General features: G+C 45.3%; 1 protein-coding gene across 7 annotated transcripts in view; it reads right to left on the bottom strand.

Annotated features, from left to right (window-relative positions):
- FOXP1 (forkhead box P1) overlaps window positions 1–23,823 on the bottom strand; it is a 528,267-nt gene that overhangs the window by 291,331 nt on the left and 213,113 nt on the right. For 2 of the 7 annotated variants that reach the window (XM_013052518.2, XM_013052535.2), the window contains one exon: window positions 4,000–4,083. The exons of the other annotated variants lie outside the window; for them this stretch is intronic. The gene's annotated coding sequence lies outside the window, so the exon portion shown is untranslated. The remainder of the gene's footprint in view (window positions 1–3,999; window positions 4,084–23,823) is intronic. 7 annotated transcript variants of the gene reach the window in all.

Raw genomic sequence — 23,823 nt, 5'->3', positions numbered from 1 at the left:
GGGGAAGGGACACCAATGCTACTATCAACAAGGAAAACCAGGCAGAAGACTTTGCACTGTGAAGGACCTCAATCTGGACCATCCCAAGTTCAAAACAAAGCCCAGCTGCACAGTGGGTAGATTATCATTTCTCAATGAGAAGGCACATGGATTATCTGGAAATACACTTGTGGAAAGGCCCTCTACATAAGTCCTGAATCTCAGGGACCATTTATTAATTCATTCATCTGTTCGCTCACTCAGTAAATATTTGCCAGATCCCTACTATACACCAGACCCCAAATGCTGAGACTTCAAAAGAGATATGAACCCAGACTGCACCATGAGTATCAAAGTTTGAGGGTGGGGGAGAGAGGATTAGGAGATGTCTCACACACCCAGAAATAAATAAGCAATATAATTTTTATACTCATGGTTTATTTCCAACATCAAATTTATGTAGAAAAGAAAGAGGCTGCCCTTTAAAAGAAAAAAAAAGTCAGCAGATCAAAAGCGTCATTAATCACTGTCTCTTTTAAATTAAAAGGTTCACGAAAAGGTGGGCATGGAACCAATGTGGGAAACAAATCAGTCCCCTTGCTGAGTGAGGGTCAGAGTCTAAATGGGAGAGTCCTCGGTATTTACCCAGCTCATCTCCTGCGTAATGGATCTGGAGAAGAGATTTCCGCTGGAGCTCTGCTAATTTGAGGCTTGGCTTTTCTTTTTAAAAATGACACTTGGGTGGCTCCTCTAGCATTGTGACTGGTTTCAGAAGTAAACCTTCCAAGGTTTCCCTCAATGAGGTTCTCACTTTCCTGATGTGACCTAATAAATCCCGAGCCACTGCAAAGGTGCTCTGTTAATGAGTCACAGGCCTGGTTCTTTGGGTGGCCGTTCGCAGAATGGCCAGCCCTGGTAAAGCAAATGCAAAGCATGCCCTGAGCCTTGGAGAAACGGCCTCTCACACAGTGGCTGGAAGGGGTAGGGAAACGCCCGGAAGAATCCTGGGCTGTCCACTACATAAGGAGTGCTCAGGGTCAGTGGCCTGGCCCCTGTGCTCTTCACAACTCCTCTGGCCACACCTGCAGTGGTTAAAGCAGGTCAGGGAACTGGGAGATAAAGCGTGGAGTGACCCCCGCCCCCGGTGGACACAGGGCAGAAGGAACTCAGCCTTTGACAGAACCAGACTTCCTGTCCATGGAATGCCAGCCCAGAAGGATTTAAATATGTTTAAAACCTAAAATAAAATAACACAACCTAGTCTATGCAAGACCATGAAAGCTGGGGATTTCAATAGCTGCCAGGAGGGTGTAACCATAGCTAGGATTTTATTGTTCTATTGTTTACTGCAAACTTTGCTGTCCAATTAGACTGGGGCCTGTTCTGAAAAGCTCACAATCCTCCCCGGGGACTACAGCTACAGAGAACCACCCCTGCCCCCCCACCCCCGCCCCCACCCCCACCCCTACCCCACCAACTCTTCCTCAAGTCCTTAGTGGTTGGGAAGCTTACATTCATTTCTCCTCCATTTTCTTCTGTGTGTGTGTTTTAATATACATATAAATACAATCCATGACGCAAAGAGCAAGAGGGGATAAAAACATCATCTGTACATTTACCCTAGTGATGAGGGTGGCACTCACTACTCCCTGAGGGCTTACCACATGCTGGCACGGGCTACTAGATGCTTCTTCTGCCTTCTCAAACTTATGCCTCTCAGCTCCGGATTAGGTACTATTCTTATTCCCCACTTTGTAAGTCAAGAAAATGGAGGTCAAGGTCATTGGGACTGTAGTAGAAGAGCTGATACCTGAACTTGCTTAAGCAGTGCTGCTTATGCTTAATACATCACTAACCATGAACACAAAGTACTTGGAGAGGAGGGGAAATGGGGGATGTGGGGGCTCAAACTCTCAGCACAGGAGACCTTGCTGGCTATTTCTACAATCTCTAGGTGCTCTCCTTCCTCAGCATCAGAGTCCTTGATTTATTTGGGTGCCAGGGTGCCCAATTAACTTACTTGCAACGTGGGGCTCCCTTGTCACTACAAGTATCCGTAAAACACAGTCCTGGCCAGTAAGACAGACCCCAAGGAAGGGCATTCCTTTTCAAGGAAGGGGGCAAATCCAGGAAGATACACTCCGTTTTATGAAGAAGCAAAATCTAAAGAGAAACAATTTCTTTTTTCCCTGTGCTTTCACCTCCTTCCTGAGCCTGGAAACACACTTTTGGTACCTAAAAGTACAGGGGCCATTGTGTAACCATGAGAACGAAAGTCAAATGCTAAAGATGGCAGATAAGCAGTAAGGAGCTCATTCTTGGAGGATCAGCTCTGAAGGTCTACTCCTAGACTTAATCAAACAGAATTATCCTGCATCCCCATTTGATTAAGGCAGATGATACGGAGGGTGGTCCCCAGGCCAAACCTGGAGGCTATGTGCATAAAGTTTCATTGCAACACAGCTGTGCCTATTGATTTAAGCATTGTTTAGGGCTGCGCTCATGCTGCCTACAGAGCTGGGTACTTACTGAGAGACTGTACAGCCTGCAAAAGCCCCAAAGGCTCTTTTCAGTGAAAGTTTGCCAACCTCTGGATTAAGTCGCTATCATCAGGTTTCTGCTCAGTGCACCCGATGCAATCCTATCTGAAACATAGCCAGTCATGGAAAATTCCCAATAAGTGAAGAATAAAAATGCTTGCTCCCACCTACTCAATCCATGTTCAGTACATGTGTCCATGAAGTCCTACTACATTCCAGATCCTTTGTGATATGCTAGATCTGAAGAAGTGACTATGTTCCTGACCCTTCAAGAACTTGCCATCTTTGTAGACTGCCAGATATGCTTAATGACTAGCTTCAGAAAAAATCATTTGTAATTTTAAGGGCTAGGAAAAAAATACAGGGATGCCATATGAACACACAGTCAGGAAGCCTAACCTAATCTACAAGAGAGAAATCATCTCTGAAAAAGTTCCCTGCTTCTCCATAAACCCGCCCATCCCCCCCAGCTGCTAGCCATCCATAAGCAGCTCCTAGGTGGAGACTGGGTTCATTTTCAAAGCTCCACTGCACAACGGTTGAACAACAGCTTGAGTTTTATGAGTTCTATATCTGAAGAATATTTTAAGGTGGGGGAGAACATATGGGTATCTATACCTGTTGGGTAATTTAATCCTCAAGGTAATTTCTGCACCAGTGTCCCCAAGATCAAGCCACCTATGCCTACCACCTTATCACGGACGCCAAACAGGCCAGGAGACCTGCCCTGGGGTGATCTCCAGAGAGAAGAGGGCATTCTACTCTGACAGGAAAGCTAAACAAATGTGATGTTTTCCAAAACACAACTCATAGATCCACAGAGTATCGGAGTATCGATGATAAAGCACCAACAAACAGCATCTGTATAAAACCTGTAATTCCAGAAGCTGGACAAATGACGATGAGAAAGGCAAGATCCATAAAATCTTGACATCAGGAACGGAAACCCAAGAATGGTGTTTTAGGGAGATCAGCTCAATCCTTGAGTCCCAGCACATTTGAAACCAGTGCCATCTAGAAGGGATCCCACTAGATTCTCGAACGGCTTTGCCACCTGTCCCCTGTTCTCCCACTGGATTGTTGAATGCTGGACTAGAGGGGCAAGGAGCTCCCCGTTGTTCTCATCACGAGCCTTCCACTATGGATTTCCAAGCACACATCTGTCTGTTTCTCAGCTACGTCACTGTAATTCAGCTGGACATAGAGAACCATGCAACTATACGAGATCCTGATGAGGTACGCGGAACCTGTAACCTGTCGGGTCGGTGCTCGGCATGCATCAGGCCCTCCTGTACGGCTCTTTCATTCATTACTGTATTTCATTCTCAGCGCAACCTTTTACAACAGGGAACAGTTTCCCCCTCTCAATCTATGAGGAAAGAGAAGCTCAGAGAGGCGTGCACACGATCACAGAGCAAGCAAGCCGGCGAGCAGGGAGGTAAGACCCAGCTGATGTGATTCTAGAGACTGCCGTCCTTACCACTGACACGGTAGAAGCTCCCTTTCTAAGCTTCAGGGCAAGATTGGCTCTTCTCTGTGAGGTACTAGCTCTGACTCCAGGAACCTGGGGGTTGTGGGCAAGGAAACAGAAAATAAGAAAACAACAAATTCCAACATCCTTTCCTCTCTCAAGAAGTTGCTAGACTACTTCTCTTTGATTTAACCACCGCCACCACAATTTGGCCAAAAGCAATGCCATCAGCCCAATGCATTGAGAACCGTGTTAGCGCTGTCCTGCATGTGGGAGACGAAGCACAGGATATAAGATAGAAAAGAGAAGAGATCACTTTGTCTTCCTGATAGCAATGAAGATCCAAGAACTGAACCAAGAATGACTCTGAGTTCCAGAAATCTTTCGGTAAAAAGACCTAAGGCACATCCCTCACCAGATGGGCAGCTCCCAAGGCTAAGAGTTACTCAACCATTACCTCCTGTCCAGTCCTCTGCAGCCAAGAAGGTTCTGCCACAGGAAACTTATAGTATCTTCTCATGTGATCAGACACCTAGGCAAATAGCTAACCGGACAAATATCTATCTCTGTCTCTCTTTCAAGGAGGCATAGAAGAGAAAACACAGGACACTGCAGGAGAGGAGCAGACGTAGGCTTCCCAGGCTGGCTACCGTCCCAGTAACCTGTGAGCTTGTTAAGAGCACAGGGACGACGCACAGTAGTGTGCACGATCCCACAAACAGCCGGACCAACTCCGCGAGAACTAATCGAGTACAAAGGAAACTGAGAACAAAGTGACAAACACGTTAAGATAAACCGCATCAGAATCCTACAGGGGAAGAGGGAGAAAAGTACAGGTCACCTTCTGGCCATCCAAAGCTAGTAGCTCATTTCACAGCTCGGGAAACAGGGGAGAGCCCGAAGCTGAAGACGAGGCTCCAGAGTACAAGAGGTTGTGGAGAGGGAATGATCTAGGGGATCACCGGGACTGACCATGAGACGCAGAGCAGGAACGAGGCTGGTTCCGAAGACCACCGCGCGGCGGGTTCAGTTCTTCCTCAGGGTGGTAAGGATAGGTGCAGAGCCCCAGAAATAAGCAAGGGAGGAGGAAAGGAAGAAAGTCGTGTTTCCGGTACCTGGAAACATGGCAATCATGGGGGAAGGTAAGAAAGTCACCGAGGCCATGACTCACATCCACAGAGCATCATAAATTTGGGGTTTTGATGCTCTCTCCAAATCAGATTTAACCTTCAGTCACAGACATACAGCGACAGGACTGTGCGTAGTCCTTCATCTAACTTCAACTTTTAGCTCCGTTAATGAATCACATCACCTAAATACATCACAAGTAGTATTTTGGAGAAATCATGAAAGTCTTGCCATTAAATTGCCCTAAAAGTGTGGGGAGTGAGGGGGAGGGAACAGCAACTTATTTAAGGTAAATGTTGAGAAGATACTACAAGTTTCCTCAAGCTGTTTTTGGTTTACAGTTATGTGTCAGAACATTATGAGCCGTGACATCATGAAGTGGCTCGGGTCTCTCTCGGCTTCCGGGAATCCTTCTTCCTTCACAAATATGTATGAGAAAGACGCTCAATATTAGGAAAATTTGTAGAAATTACAGTAGTTCCACATAGGCGGGAATCCAAAAGGAGTATCTCATGGACAAGACCAATGCCTAGATGCTCTCAAAGCCAAGGCCAGGGAAAGACAGAAGAGTCGTGCCCAAGAGGACCAAAAGGGGACTGAGCCTTGACCTACTGTGGGAATGGAGAGGCCAGAGAGGAGGAAATCACTTTGCTGATGGGAAGCCCCCAAAATAACAGCTGTTGGAGAAGGAACAACAAGGCTGTGGAGCCGAAAGCAAAAACTAAGACACAATTTGCAAGAGACAACAGGTGGGGTAAGAGGACATACCTGGGTAAGACCAAAGAAGTCACGCCAGGCCAATATGACTCCTTCGGGGCGGGGGGGGGGGGGGCAACAGACTGCTTCCAAAAAGCTTGCCATTAAATAATTTTGAAATTATGTCGGTTTCTAAATAGCCATCCGTTCGGTGAAGAAGGCAGAATATAATTGTACAAGTCAGATAAGGTCGTTATCACAAGGACATGAAGCTAAGTCTCCCAAGGTGCCTGAGAAGTGACAGATGTGATTTCAGAGATTCCGAGGGGGCACGCAAGCCCCGAAGACCATGGAAAGGTGGAGAGGGCAACGAGGCACCCCTCACAGAATGATGAGCCGAGTGATTAAAACAGATCTTCCCCCCTTCCACACCACAGGAGATACTGGGAGGAAGCAATCTTTTCGCCATCAGCGTGAGAAGCACGAGTTACCAGGCAACAACCAACACGGGCTTTCTGGAGTCACGCCATCCAGCCCTTCCGACCGAGAGGCAAGTCAGGTAGATAAAGGGAAAATAGGAGATACAATCTTGGAGAATTCTGTTAGTCTCCTGATTCTGTCCCCCGTGACATTCTCATCAACCGGTGAGGAAGATGCGAGGAGGCAGGCCACACCCATTGGGCGGCTATCGCTGGTGCGCTGTCAACCTGGGGACGCCTAACAAGTGATGTTCCACAGGTGTCCACCTTCCCACCAGCTTTATTTAATATCTCTATCAATGAGAACTGGTAGAGCTTCCTGTGCCCAGCAGACCAGCCTGCAATCAAATCCCAGGGTCTCTGTATCGCTGTTCTGTATCGCTGCTACGCTTATTACCCGAGATGCAGCCCCGTGCTTCATCTCTGCAGGGCGAAGACAAAAATCTGCAAAGGTACCCGGGTGCAGAGAGCTGAGAAGTCGCTCTGCAGTGGTCCTATTCATGTAGACCCCTCCCAAGCTCATGGCAACTTCGAAGGGCTTTTGGGTTTCATTCAGTGGCACATGACCGGGCACATACATTTCCATTTCCAGGAAGGTGACCCAGAACAGTCCCAGATGCCTCCAACTCAGAGTGGGCTCCAGGGAGGCTAAACGAGCCCACAGCTCCCACTGCAGGATTCCTCCCCAAAATACTAGCGTTTAGAGATCCAGCTCTGCATGTCTACCTGTAGACTGTGATTCCTGAAGAGGCAGCTGACCTCACCCCAAAAGTGGCCCAGGAAACAAACATTACCTGGCAAAGACCCTGGGAAAGCAATGGTAAGATCACTTAATTGCAGGAAAAAAAAAAAGAGAGAGAGAGAGAGCACAAAACTGAACTTAATGCGCATTCACCTAGACCTAAATTAAAAATAAAATACCTCCACAGAAAGGAGTTTTCAAAACGTGGGGTAGAGAATATGGCCGTATTGTTCCACTCTGAGGAACCCGGCTGATTCACTTTTATGACTAGACTCCCCCTGCTTCCAAGTCCCTTGCTATAAACATTTACAGATTTCATCGCAGCGTTAGTACTAAACAATATTCATTAAGAATCCCACCAAAGTGCAACATGTAAGTAAATCAAACCTTCGATGCTCTATTTTGCAAATTTCATGGGCCACTAGGGATAATTAAAAGGGCAATTATATAAAGTTGGTGCAGTTTTAAGAAACAAATGACATTTTCTGCTTTAAAGCACTTGATAATTTGATATTTTGCTATTAGGACCATCATGTGTACTTTTATAGACAGGCAGCCAAATAAACAATAAATGTTCCTTAACAGCCTCTAATGATTGTTTTTGCCCACTGATATCACTCACCATTCCAGTCCATAAATCATACGCTACGAGATTAAGGTAAAGATAATGAAAAAGAAGTAGGAGCTATTTAAGCTAGAGGAGGAAAAAATAAGGCTAAAAGCGTTGATTTCTTCTGTGTTTTCTGCAGAGACGCCCAGCAAAGTCGGAGCTTCTGAGGGCTGGAGCGGGGCTCAGTGTGTCCCTGTGTTTAACCACGGTTCTGAAGCCAGCAAAGTACATTACAGCTCATGAAAAATACAGCGAAGAAACTGCTAGTGGCAGAAGCATTTAACTTCCTTGTTAGCAGCCTCCCCCAAGTGGCACTTTTTCACCGGCAAGTTGTTTATTATGTTCCGTGCCAGGCAAAACTGATTAAATGGGGCTCTTAAGAATCAAAGCGTTATAAATTCATGGAAATACAGCAAGCAATAAATTCCATGGAATTAAAAGCTTACTAGTGCTATTAGCATTTCAGGGTGTTTGAATTGTTAATACTGATGTGCAAAAATGATGTGCCTCTAAGACAAGGCAGTCCGAGGCAAATACAGCCGAACAGCTCTGAATTTATTTTTATTTTTTATTTTTTTTATCAAAGTGGCACTGGGACTTGGCAGTGGTTATAGCCACAGGAATGGAGGAGGAGAGTAATTATCTCCAAAATTCTCATCTGCCCTGAGAAGTCAATCCCACTACAGAAGACACAAGCCACCAAAGAAAGGTTTACACAGAAGGAGGAAAACAAGAGTGAAAATATGATGCCAAGGATTTATGCTTTCGATGAATGGAAATTTCATCTTAACAACTAAGAGGCATGGGGGTCCAACGCATTGTGACTGGGTCGATCTTGGTTTTCCTATAGAGCACATAACCCCAGAATGGGCCCCCAAAAAGTTACCAAGTAGGGCTGGGTACATTGAAGCAGTGGCCACGAAATTTCCCTGGATTGTCATGTTTCATCTTCGACTCTTCCTGGGGGTTTATACAGTGTTATTCTAAAGTGACAAGGGGTAAGAAAAAAATCAATTATTATGCCATTAAGCAAGTGATATCCTCCCAAGTGCAAGACACGAAGTAGTAATTCTATTGCACCCATCTATTTAAGGAATACTTTGTTCCAACAGAAATGCATCTCAGGATTTTTGCTAGGCAAATACAAATGTGAGACAGAGAAAGAAAAAATATTAATCAGTGCTTCATGAAGACTTAAAAACTAAAAAAAAAAAAAAAGAATGAGATATATTTCCTTTTTTTTAAAGAAAGAAATACTGTCAACAAACAGTGCGATCACTTGAAAACACAATTTAAGAGAAAATTTACTTGAGAATTACCGAAATTCATGAAAAAAAGGTAACCCAAAGGGATCTAGACAAATACCCAAAACATCTATTCATCCATCCGCTCTAGAGTTGGCCAAAAGAGTACTATTTTCTAACATATCAAGAAAACTTAATTCCTTTGATAGAAGGGTCACGTGCGTAAATGGAACGTACGGACGGATCACTGGTACATGTGATTATCTCTGGGGCTATGTTCCACATGTGGATATAACATTTGTACTCACTGAAGCTGTCTGCTGCTTCCCCACAGAGAGACAGCCTGCTCATGTACCAAAAAATAGAAAGGAGACAAAGAGGAAAAACCTTACAGACAGAAACTCATATTCATTAATACGCTTTCGCTGGGCTGAAGTCCAAAACCATGCATTGTTACGGGAGCAACATTTTACAGGGCACCTGAATTGTCAGCACGGCTGTTCACCGTCTGCCCCTAGGACAAGACCTACTATGTGTAGAACACTGGCAGGCGAAATGAGTAACTCTAAGACATGATTCTTGCACTCAAGAAAGCTTAAACGTCTCACTGGGGAAATAATCAATTACAAAGCACCTATTATATATTCCAAATCAGGAATCAAAGATTCTTAAAAGACAGGTTTCTCTATCCACTGGGATTTTAGAGTGACTTTAAGATAAGGCATACACCCAAAAAATAACCCCTGAACAAGGCAGTATTATATCTATCAACATTTTATACACACACAATCCTGGTGTGTGCGTGTGTGTGTGTGTGTTTGTGTGTGTGTGTACACATGCACACAAGGCTTCAAATACCAGACAGTGAAGAGGAAAACCCTGATAAATACAACATTGGGGGAAATTTAATAACAATGAAAATGAAAAATAATATGTGAAATCTGCTGTGGGCAGTACCCTCAGCACCACGGGTCGGTCAACGTCCACACAAGGCTATGGTGGCACTGTATGCAATGGCCAATGGTGGGCAAAACCAATATGGTCCTTGCCCCCAGGGGTGTCACTGTAAGATAGCATGGGGCGAGTAGCAGAATGTGACCCCCAAAACGGTAAAGAAGACCTGGAAGCTTCCATGCCTGTGTCCCACACTTACCCCCAGCCGCCCTCCTCTAGTCTTCTCACACGGGTCTCTGGGGCCTTGTTCTCTTCCAAAAGAGAAATCCCCCGGCTCCGTCCTTCACTCTCACCGACCAACAACCCTTTCATGTCAGTGAGCTCCACTGAAGTGTTGGGCCAAAGGAAAGACATTTGTACTGTCAGCTTCTGATACCAGTTGGGATGAAGAGCTCTGCCCTTTGTTAAAGGGGCACTCTGGTGCACTCTTCGGCTGGAGTTTAGTTAGAATCAGAGGAGGGCCCTTCTTGCTGCTCTCCTTTCAAGGGTAATGTCTTCCAGAACTGAGACAAAAGAGCTCTGTTCTGTCTTATTTCCAGAAGTGGAGACAACGGTCTTATGGTCATGGTCTTCCTTGGTTTGCGGGCTGCAGTGCCCGCAGAAGAAAAATCGCTCTGCACTCGCCCGAGCAGAGCCTCTCCCTTCTCACTTAATGCAAGTAAGGATTAATGAGAGCCTTCAATTCCCCGGGACAGAGGTCCCCTCCCTGCCTTGTATTCAGTCCTCTGTGTTGAGCAACGAGCAGAGGTGGTCAGGGGCCTATCTCCTCCTGGTCTCATGGGGCTCCAGTGGCCCACCTAAGAAATGGCCCGAGTATAAGAAAGGAGCCCCTTGGGTGCCGGACTGGACCAAGTCCTCAAGCTCAGATTTCAAGAATTACCTGCAAAGAGATGCTGGGAAGAGACCTGTCCAACTAACAATCAATCAATGATTTGCTTTCCACTCGCCTGTGCCATCTTGCCAACACATCCGGCTTACACGAAGAAGCAATGTCACCTGACCCCAATACCACTGTCACCAAGTGTGACTCTGACTTCAAATACAGGCCCTCCCCTCCTCCTTACCGCCTTAGCCATAAATCAAGCTGCTTTCCTCCCTAACCTCCTGGCTTTGTCAGGTTGAAGCCTACCCTATTGTGTTTTCTCATACAAAAGTTGGTATTTTCATGCAGTACCTACCCCCTCTTCAGCCTTCCTTGAATGCAGCCCTCGGCTGTTTCCATTATTTCCATAGCTGGAAACAAAGTTTCTGATGACAAAGTGTGTCCTTGGAACACAACCTCTTTGCTAATGGTGGGGGGAGGACTACAGCATGATAATAGGGCACTAATTGTGCACCCCAGACAATGCGCCAACAAGGGACCTGGGAAGGGAGAGAAGTAAATAATAATACGAAGTAATAAACGCCTCGGCCAGTGAGTGTAAAGAAATAAAATGCCCTTATATTCTGAAGAGGGGGCGGTGTGTGATTATCTTGGATGGTCTGGTCAGGGTGGCTGGCTACCCACTGAGAAGAAGGTGCACGGGCCATGTCAAAGCCTAAGAAACAGAACTTGATGAGAATTAAAAAGAGCTCATGCTCTTTGCCTCCTCCAATGCCTCTCTCTACCTTATTCCTCGGCCCCGTCTGCCACGAAGCAGATGGACAGCTCCCGGAAGTCTCACACCTGCTGTCCCTTCTCTCCCGGGTCTCCCACTACGATTCCCTGGCGGAGGTGAGCCCTCCCGAGAATTCCTGAGAATCCAGTATTTCACATCAAAAACAATTTTCATATTAGCTTCTGCATCTTCTCTACCACGCCATGAGTTCCCCATGACCTCCAGAAATATTTTATTTATCTTGGTGATTCCTCAACAACCCAGGATAAAGAAGTTTGAGGCTTACTGAATTTAATTGTTGTGTGAATGGGAAAGAGAAGAAAGAGGTTAAGTGGCAGCTCACCCTCCAGGTCCCCCAAGAAGCAGGTGACACAAGACCAACCTGAGAACAAATGCTGGAGGGGCTGGAACCACAGCGAGACCCTCCCTGATGCCCTTGAAGTTGAGAAGTTGCAGGGACGGAGCTGTTGGGGCTACTCAGCATCAGGAAGAGCGTCCCACTGGCAGTGGGGTCAGCAGGGTGTAAGTGGAGGGAGGGAAGGTAAAGGCAGGGTCCTCAGGGCTTAGATTGGGTCTAGCAAGGCCCAGACCCGACTGATTCCATTACATGATCAATCAAATACAATCTCTTTTTGCTCAAGTCCATATGGGTTGAGTCTCAATGACATGCGACTAAAAAAAAAAAAAATGTTCTAGATGATACGCAAGATAATGAAAGTCGATAAAATAAATTAGCATTACACAGGAGACAAGCCCTACAGAGTCAGGAGTCCAGAGTGAGGATGTGATTGATCAGGGCTCAATCAACTGTTTGTTATCACGGGGTTTTGAGATCAATCAACAATCTCACCTGATCTTCTTATGTACGAAAAGCAAGGATTCAAAAGAGACATCATCAAAAAATCCAGTATCTGATCTTTCCCAGCAGGGCTTGCTGCCCATTAGGTAACACACTTCACTCTTTGGCATCCCCGAAACAGCTGTGTTCAAAGAGGCATTAAACTCACACATACGTAAGCAAAGGGCGCAAACGGGGTACACAGGAAAGGAAATTCCACACCCCCAACCGCCAGTTTTCTCTTCCAAAGGGAACCGTTTGTTACCGGTGCCTTGTCTCTATCTTCCAAAAATTTTCTACATACAGACGATCACATGTGCTTTGTACATCTACTGCTTCTTCCCCTTCCAACTCGGAGAGCACAGTAATTACTCACTTGGCCACTGAAGCCATCTTGGAGAGATTCCCACGGTAGCACCTGTGGGTCTATACAGTCTTTATTCATTGCCTGAGTAGCAGGGTCCCCATGTGTGCCCAACCACCACCCTAGAGATAAGGCAGGATTTAACCATTCCCTCCTGGCAGACATTTAGGGAATGTCATTGCTTCTGCTCCCAAGAGCACAGCCACAGGTTAGATCCCTACACACTGGCCTTTCATCAGCTGGGGAACTATAAATCCCTAGAAACAATAGTTGATCTTTGTGGCTGCATTTGTGAACTAAGAGTCAACAACCTTGCCAGTTGGGAACATAAATCCCCACTACCTTCTTCCCTACCCTATACTTGGGCTTGCCTCTTACTGGCATCTTTCTGATAGGATCAGATGACCAGCTGCCTTTGACGGATACTAAAAACAACACAACACCCAGAGACGAGGCACGATTCTGCAGTATCAGCTGCTGTCCACTACAGTGGACAGCCTGATACAATATCCCCCCCATAATACACTTTGTACAATTAAAACATTTTATAGTCCTATTAGAAAATGCTGGGGGCGCCTGGGTGGCTCAGTCAGGGAGACGCCTGCCTTCAGCTCGGGTCATGATCTCAGGATCCTGGGACTGAGCCCCATGCCCGGCTCCCTGCTCAGTGGGGAACCTGCTTCTCCCTCTCCCTCTCCCTGCAGCTCCCCCAGCTTGTGCTCTGTGTGTGTCAAATAAATAAATAAAACTGTTTAAAAGAGAGAGAGAGAGAGAGAGAGAAAGAAAGAAAGAAAGAAAGAAAGAAAGAAAGAAAGAAAGGTAGGTAGGAAAAAGAAAATCCGATATGCCTACATTACAATGGCACACATGAGGCTTCTGGGTCTAGTCTCACATTCTGCGGGTTACAAGTGGTATGGTAATCACATATCCGTGTTCCTAGAAGTTGGAGGGGTTCCCCACTCTCTCCCGTGTATCCGCTCTGCATGTTTTTCCTATTTCTTCCCACCTTGAACATATCCTGGAGCATTCTTTCAACCTGTTTTCCTCCAGTCTAATTATTCTTTAATTTTAAATAATGTAATAACTTTGACATTTTCATTTATAGTTAAACCCTGCTAATTTGCACAAATGATGGGTAGACACAGCACAAATTAAAAAGCCTGAAAATACAGCAAACACAAAAAAGCCAATGATTAAAAAGAAATCAAACTGCGGCATTATGAAATATACATTTATTCTTATAAGCAAATTCCGTAGGCTCGAAAGCCAAGTATGGACACTTGGCTGCTTTCAAATATTCTCTCTTTTCTAAGCTACAGGGCTACCTCCTTTCCATGGCCTCCGGGGATGATGTTTTCTGAACAAAATATCACAGCACACGGTAGATGAAGTTTCTCTGAGTAACGACTAAGGCTTAAAAAGCAAGTCTATAAGCTCAGTTTTGTTGCTCAAAGAATTTCTGGGCTGTCTGGTGAAGGGAAGAAACAGCTACGTCGTGACAGTGGACTAGGGCTGCCACAACAGAATGCCAACGGAAGACCAGGTGGCTTAGAAACAGAAAGTTATTTCTCACAGTCCTGGAGACTGGGAAGTCCAAGATCAAGGAGCCAACAGATTACGTATTTGGTGAGGACGCAGCTTCTGGCACGGACACGGTCATCTTTTTCTGTGTCCTCACACGGAAGAAGCAGGTGAAGAATGTGGCACCTGTTTTCATGGGCAGTAATCACATTCAAGGGGGCTCTACCCTCAGGCGCCGGTCCCCTCCCGAAGGCCCCACCTCCAAAACTGTGACAGTGGGTGTTAGGATTCAACCTATGAACTTGGGGTGAACCCAAACATTGTCTGTAGCATATAAAAAGTGCCTGCATCCTGAAAAGCCCCAAGTGTATCCAACCCAATCTCATTAGCTTTCTTTCTATTCCACACTTGGGCTTTCCTAACATTCTACTGACTCAGCCAACATGACCTCCATCTAGAGGTGTGTGTATCAGCAATCAACGTGTCATCTTGAGTAACGCCCTCGATCATATCATTTCCTCAGTCCATCGTGACAGCTGCCTAATTTTCACTCCTCCGTCTCTCTTAAAAGTCCTTTAGATATCAGAGTCTAAATTACGGTCTTCTCCAGCTTGGTCTTCAGGAAGAGCTGGCCACATTCACCCGTCCCATGGCTCCTGTCACCCCCTCTTCATTTCTAGTCTTTACGCACCCATAGACTCTGCACTTGTTGGTGCCCTATATGGCATGCATGGTCCCTAGCCCATGCCTGGTTCCTTCTTTTCATGGCCACTTAAACACTACCCTCTTCACTGGCACCTCTCGACAGTCCCACCAAGTCAGGTGGCCAATCACCTCCTAGCCACTGTTAGGCACGAATTAGCCCTACTGCCAAGCCAATGACACCTGGCACGGCCCTCGTATTACTGTCTCCCTCCATACGGTCAGAAGTGGGAATTTAGCTCCACGATAGGGATCATGTAGTGCTCTATTCTCAGTGCCGTGGATTGCATGGATAGCCTCCAAAGCTGTCTACCAATTATCCCTCCCATTCTCATATGCACAAATCCATTGAGAGGAGGACTGTCTTCCTCCTCCCCTTGAGTGTGGGGTGGCCATGGGACAGGCTCTGACGAATACAAAGCAGTGATGGGGTGCTGGGCCAGTTCCAGACCTAGGACTTAGGAATCCTGGAAGTGCTCTCTTACACTCAAGCCTGTCAGGATGGAAAGGCCAAGGAGAGAACCAGGTCATGAGTCCTGCTAAGTCCTACCCAAAGGGAAGAATCTGGCACCCATGATTATTGTTTTAAGTAGCCAATTTCAGGGCAGTTTGTGAAGCAGCACTAAATAAGCGAAGCGAAGTGGGCATTATCTATTGAGAATCAATGACTGCCCCCCTTGTCAGGGTTTCTGTATCTACTCCCCACTGCCCCCAGGGGGAGTAACACTTGGCAGAGTGATCCCCCCCAATGCCAATCTGATCCTGCTCTTCCTCCTCCAACCCATCTCTCAGGACAAAAACAAATGAAAACAACCTGTTTGGGAAGCGCATATCCAAGTCTGTTTATGTTCTGCCCACAGCCTGCGCCCCTCACCTCACGCTCACTCTGGCACCTTCTCCACCAGTCCCTTCCCCGACACATCATCACCAGCCCAGCCCAGGGGACACCCTGTTCCTTCTCTGTGGCTCCCACACGTCTCCTCCACCCTTCTCTCTTTCTCCAGATCTCATTCTAACCATCATTTCTCCTGCCATCTCGGGTTAGGGCTCTCTCCCAGCTGTAGGCTCTAAGAAGTGCCACGCATCTCCATTCCTGGGCCCTCCTCAGATCAGCCCTTCTCAGCCCCCGATGGTTTGCGAGCTGCACAAGGCCCGAGCACGTCCTTCCTAACTCACTACTACAAACTCCGCCCCATAGACTCTGCACTCTGCACTCTGTGGCTGGCACAGAGGAAAAGTTCAAGTATTTGTTGGAAGAGTAAATAAATGAATAGTGTGCTCACTCGGACAGCCCACTTCAAATCCTGGCCACGCCACACAGTGCAGATGTGACCCCTGACATTCTGGATGAAGGCCTGGCAGGTCTTGCTTAGCCTGGGGAAACCAGCAGCTCTCACCCAACGACCAGGTGCTCCCGAGGCTTAAACAAAATTACACGTAACGGTGCTGAGCCCAGTGCCTGATACAGAGCAAACATTCAATAATCAACTGTCATTACCATCACTTACTAGTATTCATTTTTCTCACTGTAAGAAAAGTCTAGAATTGTGAAGTAACAGGTTTTCTCTCTAATGTCCTACCCTCTCCCCCCCACCCCCACCCTCCACCTTATGAGCCCAGAAGCCCGGTACATGATGCTAAGTAGAGATGGCCCCTTGCACCTCCTGGCCAGCCTGGCCTCCCAGAAGAAAACACCTACACTGCCTCCCATCAAGGTCCTGAAAGACCCAATCTCAGAAAGCAACCTGATTAGACCAATTCCCCCCAAATAAAACAACAAATATCCAACCCTCCCTTCTTAAGCCTCTTGTAGACATGCAGTGAGGATCTCTGTTCTCAATAGATGCATGCACTGGTACCATTTTTCGAGAAAACTGTTTGGAAACATATATAAAATTTTCAATGTGTATCAATATCTAGCTAGCCAGCTAGCTACTGATCAATCTAAATTTTAAATACATATAACTTTTCACCCAACAACTCCCATTCTGATCATCTGTGCTAGGTCAGTACTTCCCCACCGGGACAATTTTGCAAGGGGATACATGGCAATGTCTGTGGATGTTTTCCGTTTTCCTCTACTGGGGGTGGGACTGGGGAGGGTGTGCCACAGGCCTCTAGTGGGGCAGGGACACTGCTGAACACCCAAGATTCTCACAGCAAAACATTTTCCAACCCAAAATGGCCATCATGCTTCAGTTGAGAAACCTACCCTAAAGAAATAATCAGACAGCCTTTTCCATTTGAAAATACACGCTTGTTCACCAGCATTGTCGTGCACATCTTTTTATATCCAACAAAGTGGGACTGGTTAAATGAAGTGTGATACATCTATACACAACTAGAAGGTAATAATGATGCTGCCATATACTAATTGTGACAGAAAGGTACTGGTGATCTATTTTTAAATTAAAGGAAAAAAATGTGCCCAAATTTCCAAAAAGTAAGAAAAAACGTGGCATGACCCTCTGAAAACTGCAACGTATCTCTACCTAATGGCAGAATAAAAATGTACCACGAGGGAGCAGCTGGCTGGCTCAGTTGGGGAAACGTGTGACGCTCGATCTTAGGGTTGTAAGTTCCAACCCCACACTAGGTGCAGAGAACAGTTAAAATCCTCAAGAAAAGAAATACAACGTAACCCACAGATGGAATTAGCTTTCAGTGTACATTTTGGTTCATCCCATATACCTAAAGTGTTATCATTTCAACCTGTAGTCAAGATCTAAAATCTGGTGGGGATTGGACACGTGTAGCTGGTGTCGATTCAGACTAGCCCGGTTTCAACTGCTAAGAGCTGCTTAGCGACTGGTTTACACACTGGACAGCCCAAGTCAACTCCGTAACAGAAATGTAATGTTATCCTGAAAACCTCAGAGACCCCTCTCTTTTTTCTTAGGATTTTCAAAGTTTGTGTTTTCTATTTAGGGGCAGGGGAAGGTATCAGGATGCCTCTTTCATTTCTATATCCACGAACTTGGTTCTCCCCCATAAAAACAGTCACTGAAAACCATTTTCATTATCTTTAAAGTTAATTAATAATAAAATATGTTACCATCCTTGAGAACTTACTACATTCCATGCACCATGCTAATAACAAAAATAGACAATACTGAGCCTGAAGCACTGCTCTGAAGACTTTTTACTTGGAATAACGCAGTTAATCTTCCAACAACTTCCAAGTGCCTATTTTTTTTAGATAAAAAAAGGTTTAGAGAATCTGGTCGCTTCCTCAAGATCACGAAGCTAGAAAGTAGCAGAGCTGGACCTGCAAAGCAGACCGCGAACCAAACTTCTGTATACAATCCTCACAGCACATCTACGAGACAGGTCTTTTCATTATCCCCACGTCTCCAATGGGGACAAGTGGCAGAGTATGTCGGGACCTGCCCAAGAACGGACACGTCCGAATTCTGATGAGGCCCACTCCAGTCCATGCCTCTGAGCGGAGCACCAGGACCACAACCCCGAGCTACCCCTTCATCATTTCAGCATCGGGAATGTTTATCTCAATTACGAATCAGTTGTGTTTTAGAAATGGTGGTGACAGGAACCAGGCAAGTACACAGACAGGGGGATGGCTGCCAAGTGCATTCCCAGGAGTGGGACAAGCCAGAGAGAAAGTGAGTGTGGTCCCGGGGCCGAGGGGGGCCTGTCTTCCCCCACTCAGTGCAGAGTTCTGGAATCCCAGAGAACACTCAGAAATCCAGAGAAAGAACAAGTCCCTTTTTCTGTTTTGGATTCCTTCATCCAGAGGTTGATGAGAATCAGCTGGTTGAGCTCACAGACTGAAGAGCCAAGGCCCAGGGATCACCCCTCAGCCTTCAGCAATACCCCTACTAACAGGATGTAAGAGGGAGGGGCTCCCCCAAAGTCCCTCGGTCTGTCCCCAGGGTCTTACTGTTCTACTGCACAGGGCCCGGCTTCTCTACAGGCTTCCTGCCCACATGGCTGGAGGAAAAGAAAGAAAGAGGCTAAACGAGAAATGGAGAGAAGCTTCTCAGGCTGGGGGACAGCGGGCCTGTGAGAGCCTGCCTTTCCCAAGTTTGACAGGAAGACCACAGAAGCAACCTGGCTGGACACAGTTTCTTATCTGAGCTGCTGCTGCTGACGTAGAAACAGGAGAAGCAGTAAGAAGAGAAGCAAGCCTGACTCTCACTGTGGTAAGTGTTGCATGGAGAACTCTCCGTTTGCCCTCATTAGAGAGCAGTGAGGGAGACTCACCACATCTAAAGAGCCTCTCTTTTGTTGTTTACTAGTATATTCCCAGTGCCTAGAAGAGTGCTTGAAACAAGTAAGCATTCAGTAATTATTTGGTGAATAAAGGAATAAATTTAAAATGTCCAAGTATTTGGAAAGCTGATGAGCCCCAGATCTCTCCATCTGGTTTCAGGAACATCTGAGGGCCAATGGTCTGGCCTTTTCTAATTTTAGCCTTATACCAAAGCTGTAGTGTAGTACTCTGAATTCACTCTGTGAATTTGGCCATAAGAGCCGCTGGTCAAGGACCCTCTGAATGACAGGATCCCTGCCCTATGCTCTCGGCACTCTGGCTTCCTCATTCCTACTCTTTCAACCCCTGGCTGCTCCCAAAATTATGAGGGATTAAAAGAAAAAATGGGGACACCTGGGTGGCTCAGTGGGTTAAGCCTCTGCATTCGGCTCAGGTCATGATCCCTGGGTCCTAGGATTGAGCCCCACATTGGCTCTCTGCTGGGCAGGGAGCTTGCTTCCCTTCCACCCCGGCCATCTGCCTCTCTGCCTACTTGTGATCTCTGTCTGTTAAATAAATAAATAAAATCTTAAAAAAAAAAAGGAAAGAAAAAATGCAAACAGCTTAAAGAAACAAAATTCTGAACTTCATTTATAATCAAAGAATTGAACAAGAAAAAAATACATATACTTTTTTTTCTCCTATGATTCAAACGACAACTAAAAAATGTTGATACTCATTCTTGGCAAAGTTGCAGTGAAATCAACACTCTCAAGTGGTGTTAATAGGAGTGTAAATTGGTTCATTTTGAAAAACAATATGACAAGATATAAGGAAACCCTCTAAGAATTCCATAAACTCTCTTCTAGTACTTTCCCCCTCTAGAATTTTATATCTAAAGATATAAAAATAATTGACCAAGACCTATGCACAGATATGCCCACTGCAATAACTATATTACAGAAAAACTGGAAGCAAACTCCACACCCAATATTAAAGAACAGTTAATTAAACTGTATTACAAGCAAAGGGATGATAGAGCATGTAATCATTTAAGATACCTTTAACAATACTTCATGATACAGGAAAATGCTCACTGAGTAATACTAAATTTTAAAAAGAGACAATTCTATATACTGAATGACAGTAAGTTTGCTAAATATGTGTACGCTCAATGAAAAAAGAATGGCAGAAAATTTATGTCATTCTCAGGGTCAGAATTCTAGATTATTTTTACTTTTATACTCGGTCTACTTTTCAATAATTTCAAATTCCCTATAATGAGCTGGTTTTACATGTATCATCAGAAAACAAAACAAGGTTCGTGGGAATTTCCTACTCTATTTCTATTACTAATAACATAATAACTTCACTAGCTAAGTGAAGTTCCCAGTGACAATTCTATATTGGTCTTCATGTATTTTTATCCCACATAAGGAAAATAAGGAAAGGATGTCAACCCCATTCCAGAGCTGGGGGAACAAGACCTTGGAGCAGAAGTAGCTCCAAGCAAATAGACAGTGTGTACCTCAAGAAACACAAACAAAACATAATCATCCTTCCCTGTGCCTCAGCCCTGGGCAAAGCACATGCCACACAGGAGGTGTTCATCTGTACACATCAGTCGGGTAAGGGCAGTGGACACTGAAATTCTCAGGCTACACATAACACTCAACAATTTTTAAAATGCACAGTAGTAGTCAACTGGTAGGAACATTCTACTTTATATACATCTTCATCAAATGGCCTCGTTTTAAAAACAAAAACGTTAGCCTTCAGAGGCAGGAGACAGGGAGAGATGGGGAGGGCGGAAGCAGAAAAAGGGGGGCAGGGGAGGAAGGAGAGGGAAAAATCGGCATCTTCTGAAATGAACACTTTTATTTTTATTTATTTTTGTTTGCTTCAGATGAAGGTATTTGGGGGATATTTCTCACAGTTAATACGCTGAAACGCTTGCAAATGGTGTCATTTCCCTTAACATTGCTGGAAAAAGGAGGGAGCGCTGGAAATGAAATCCAAGATAAGGACCATCTACATGTAAAAAAAACAAACACGTTTTGGCTTTGGTCAGGTCTACTTTTTTAAAAGCCAACTTTTTAATAGTCGTATTTCTATCATTCCACTTGTTTGAGGTATCATATCATAAAAGGAAGGAAGAGGTGTAGGGGAAGGGCAGGGGATTCCCGACACGGGGGGCCACAACTGTGCAGCGGCCTGGGGTCTGTCATGTCCCTTTCCTGGATGTCGGTTTCATCTTCAGTACATGACAAGGAAGAGACCAGACAAGTCCCACATTCTTTGGTCCTCTCTGAAGTTCTAAGACTACTTCACTGAAAGGCCGTTTGGGGGATTTTAGAACTAGATGGGGTCACGGCCACAAAGCACAGAGGTGTACAGCCCAATCTTAAACACACAGCGAACCTCACGGGAACTCAAACATTTGTTGCCTACACCAGTAAGGACGAGACTGCCAGGGTCCGGCGCGCAAAAGAAAAGAACTTAAAATGTTAGACTCTGAAAGTCGCAAGTACATTTTAAGTGACTGAAACGCAACCTAAGCAAATTCTGGATTTGCAAATGTGGACATAAAGCCATGGCTTGCTCTGGGGAAAGAGGAGTGCTGTTTGGGCTAACAAAACAAGGAGCGGAAGAACAGCTCACCCTTGAAAGAACGCTGAGAATTAAGTTGGGAGTGGGAAAATACCATAAGTAATTCAGATCAGGAAAAACAAAAAATGCCTAGCAGCTTAAAAGTCTAGAAATTTTGAAATCAAAATTAAGGTGAATTGTACCTCACCTAATCGTGGAAAATACATACAGTTGCCTGAAGGGGTGATTATGTGTGGCTCAGCTTAGTTTTAATATTACCTAGAAGTAGAGGGAGAAACTAGGTGGTAATCTATAATCTCAGCATCATTTATAAAACAAATTCAAGAGACCGAGCTATCTTGAGAGATCCAACATAGACACTCTGGCCACCGTGAGTGAGCAGAAAAAATCAGAACCCTCACCAATTTCAGGGATGGACAACACAACAACAGAGGTCACCAAAGTATCCTAAAATAAGATTTAGATATAACATGTACTGACTTGGAAAAATACTTGTGATAGCATAAGGGTAAAAATAGGAAGCAAAACAGTATATGCGGGACGAACACACATAGACAAATCTACAGATACAAAATCCCGGCAGGATACTGATAAAATGCTGAACTGGTTAGGGGAGGTCACCAGTAGAATTTTTCTTCCTATAGATTCTTCTTCTAAGAAGGATCTTGATTATACTCCACAGAGAGACTATTCTTACCAAACCCAATATTACCTTAATGGGATTTAGTACCTAAAAAGAGAAAGCATATTTGTTATTATTTTACCTACACTTTTCCAGATGCTTGAAGATTTGGGACCAGCCTAGAAATCTCGAGAATGTTCACGTTGTTTCACAATTTTTGAAAAAGCCAGACTCTTTGATGCTCTTAGTTGAGTTGAAAGGCAGACGAGCGCATCAAAGACTACCTAGATTAGTAGAAGGTGAAGGTGACAGACTGGTGTGTGGCGTACACACAAACTCGTAGTTTACTAATCTGGAGACCATGTTAACCACGCCAAGCTGTGGTGTACTTCAGATGATTAAAACAACGTATTTTATGAATCCCCCTTTTCCTCTGCCTTTTCTTTATTTTCTTTCTTTCTTTCTTTCTTTTTGAGCCCAGTATGGGGCTTGAACTCACAACCCTGAGATCAAGACCTGAGCTGAGATCAAGAGTAAGACACTTCACTGACTGAGCCACCCAGGCGCCCCATCTGCCTTTTCTTTAAACAATACTATCTCAACCACTGGAGTAGGGAATGAACTGAAAGGGGCAACATGCACAGAACTCCTTTGTGCAGCAGGGAATTTTTTTCTGATCACTCTCGCAGGCTGTACCGTGACCCAAGCATCACAGAATTAGCCTCCTGTCCATGCGGGCCTGCAAGAGGTGGGGGTACGTGTGACAACCTTAACAAACAGCAGTGCTGAACAGGCACTGACCCAGGAAACATCATTCACCATGCCTACCATAAGCACACTGATAGCTGTACGAAGCCGGCATGAGTTACGGGGGTGAGAGTCCAACATTTCTGACTCTGGTTAAGGTTATCGATGACTTCCATGTTGACAAACACAATTGTGCATTCTTTGTCATCATCTCTTCTGACCTCTTAGCCACTTATGATGCAGCTGACAATACTTTTTTTTTTTTTAAGTATTTATTTATTTGAGAGAGAGAAGGAGTGCAAGGAAGGGGGAGAGGGAAAGAAACCCAAGCAGACTCTGCGCTAGCATGGAACCAGACGTGGGGCTTGATCTCATGACCCCAGATCATGACCCAAGCCAAAACCAAGAGTCAGATGCTGAACCGACTAAGACACTCAGGCACTCTCTTCCTTTAAACAATGTCTTCAGTGGGCTCCTGGTTGACTCAAATCTCCAGAATTTCCTGCCAGCTTTGCCTCTTTTTCCTCTATAACCTGTAATCAAATCTCTTAATGGCGTTGGCTTCATCTTGGAGCCCTACTCTCCTCTACTTATACCATGGCTCCCCCAGTGAGCTCACCCAGGTTCATGCCTTTACAGACCACTTAGATGGTTACAGATCCTCAGTTTCTCACCTCAGCCAGGACATTTCTAGATCCACATATCCAAATGCCCACTTGACAGCTCCATCTGGATGAAAAATAAACAGCTCAAAGCCTGTGTGTC

This window comes from Mustela putorius, unplaced genomic scaffold (assembly GCF_011764305.1).
Source record: "Mustela putorius furo isolate JIRA1106 unplaced genomic scaffold, ASM1176430v1.1 tig00000095_pilon_pilon_pilon, whole genome shotgun sequence".
Lineage (NCBI taxonomy): Eukaryota > Metazoa > Chordata > Mammalia > Carnivora > Mustelidae > Mustela > Mustela putorius.
This window is presented reverse-complemented; position numbering and strand designations above follow the sequence as displayed.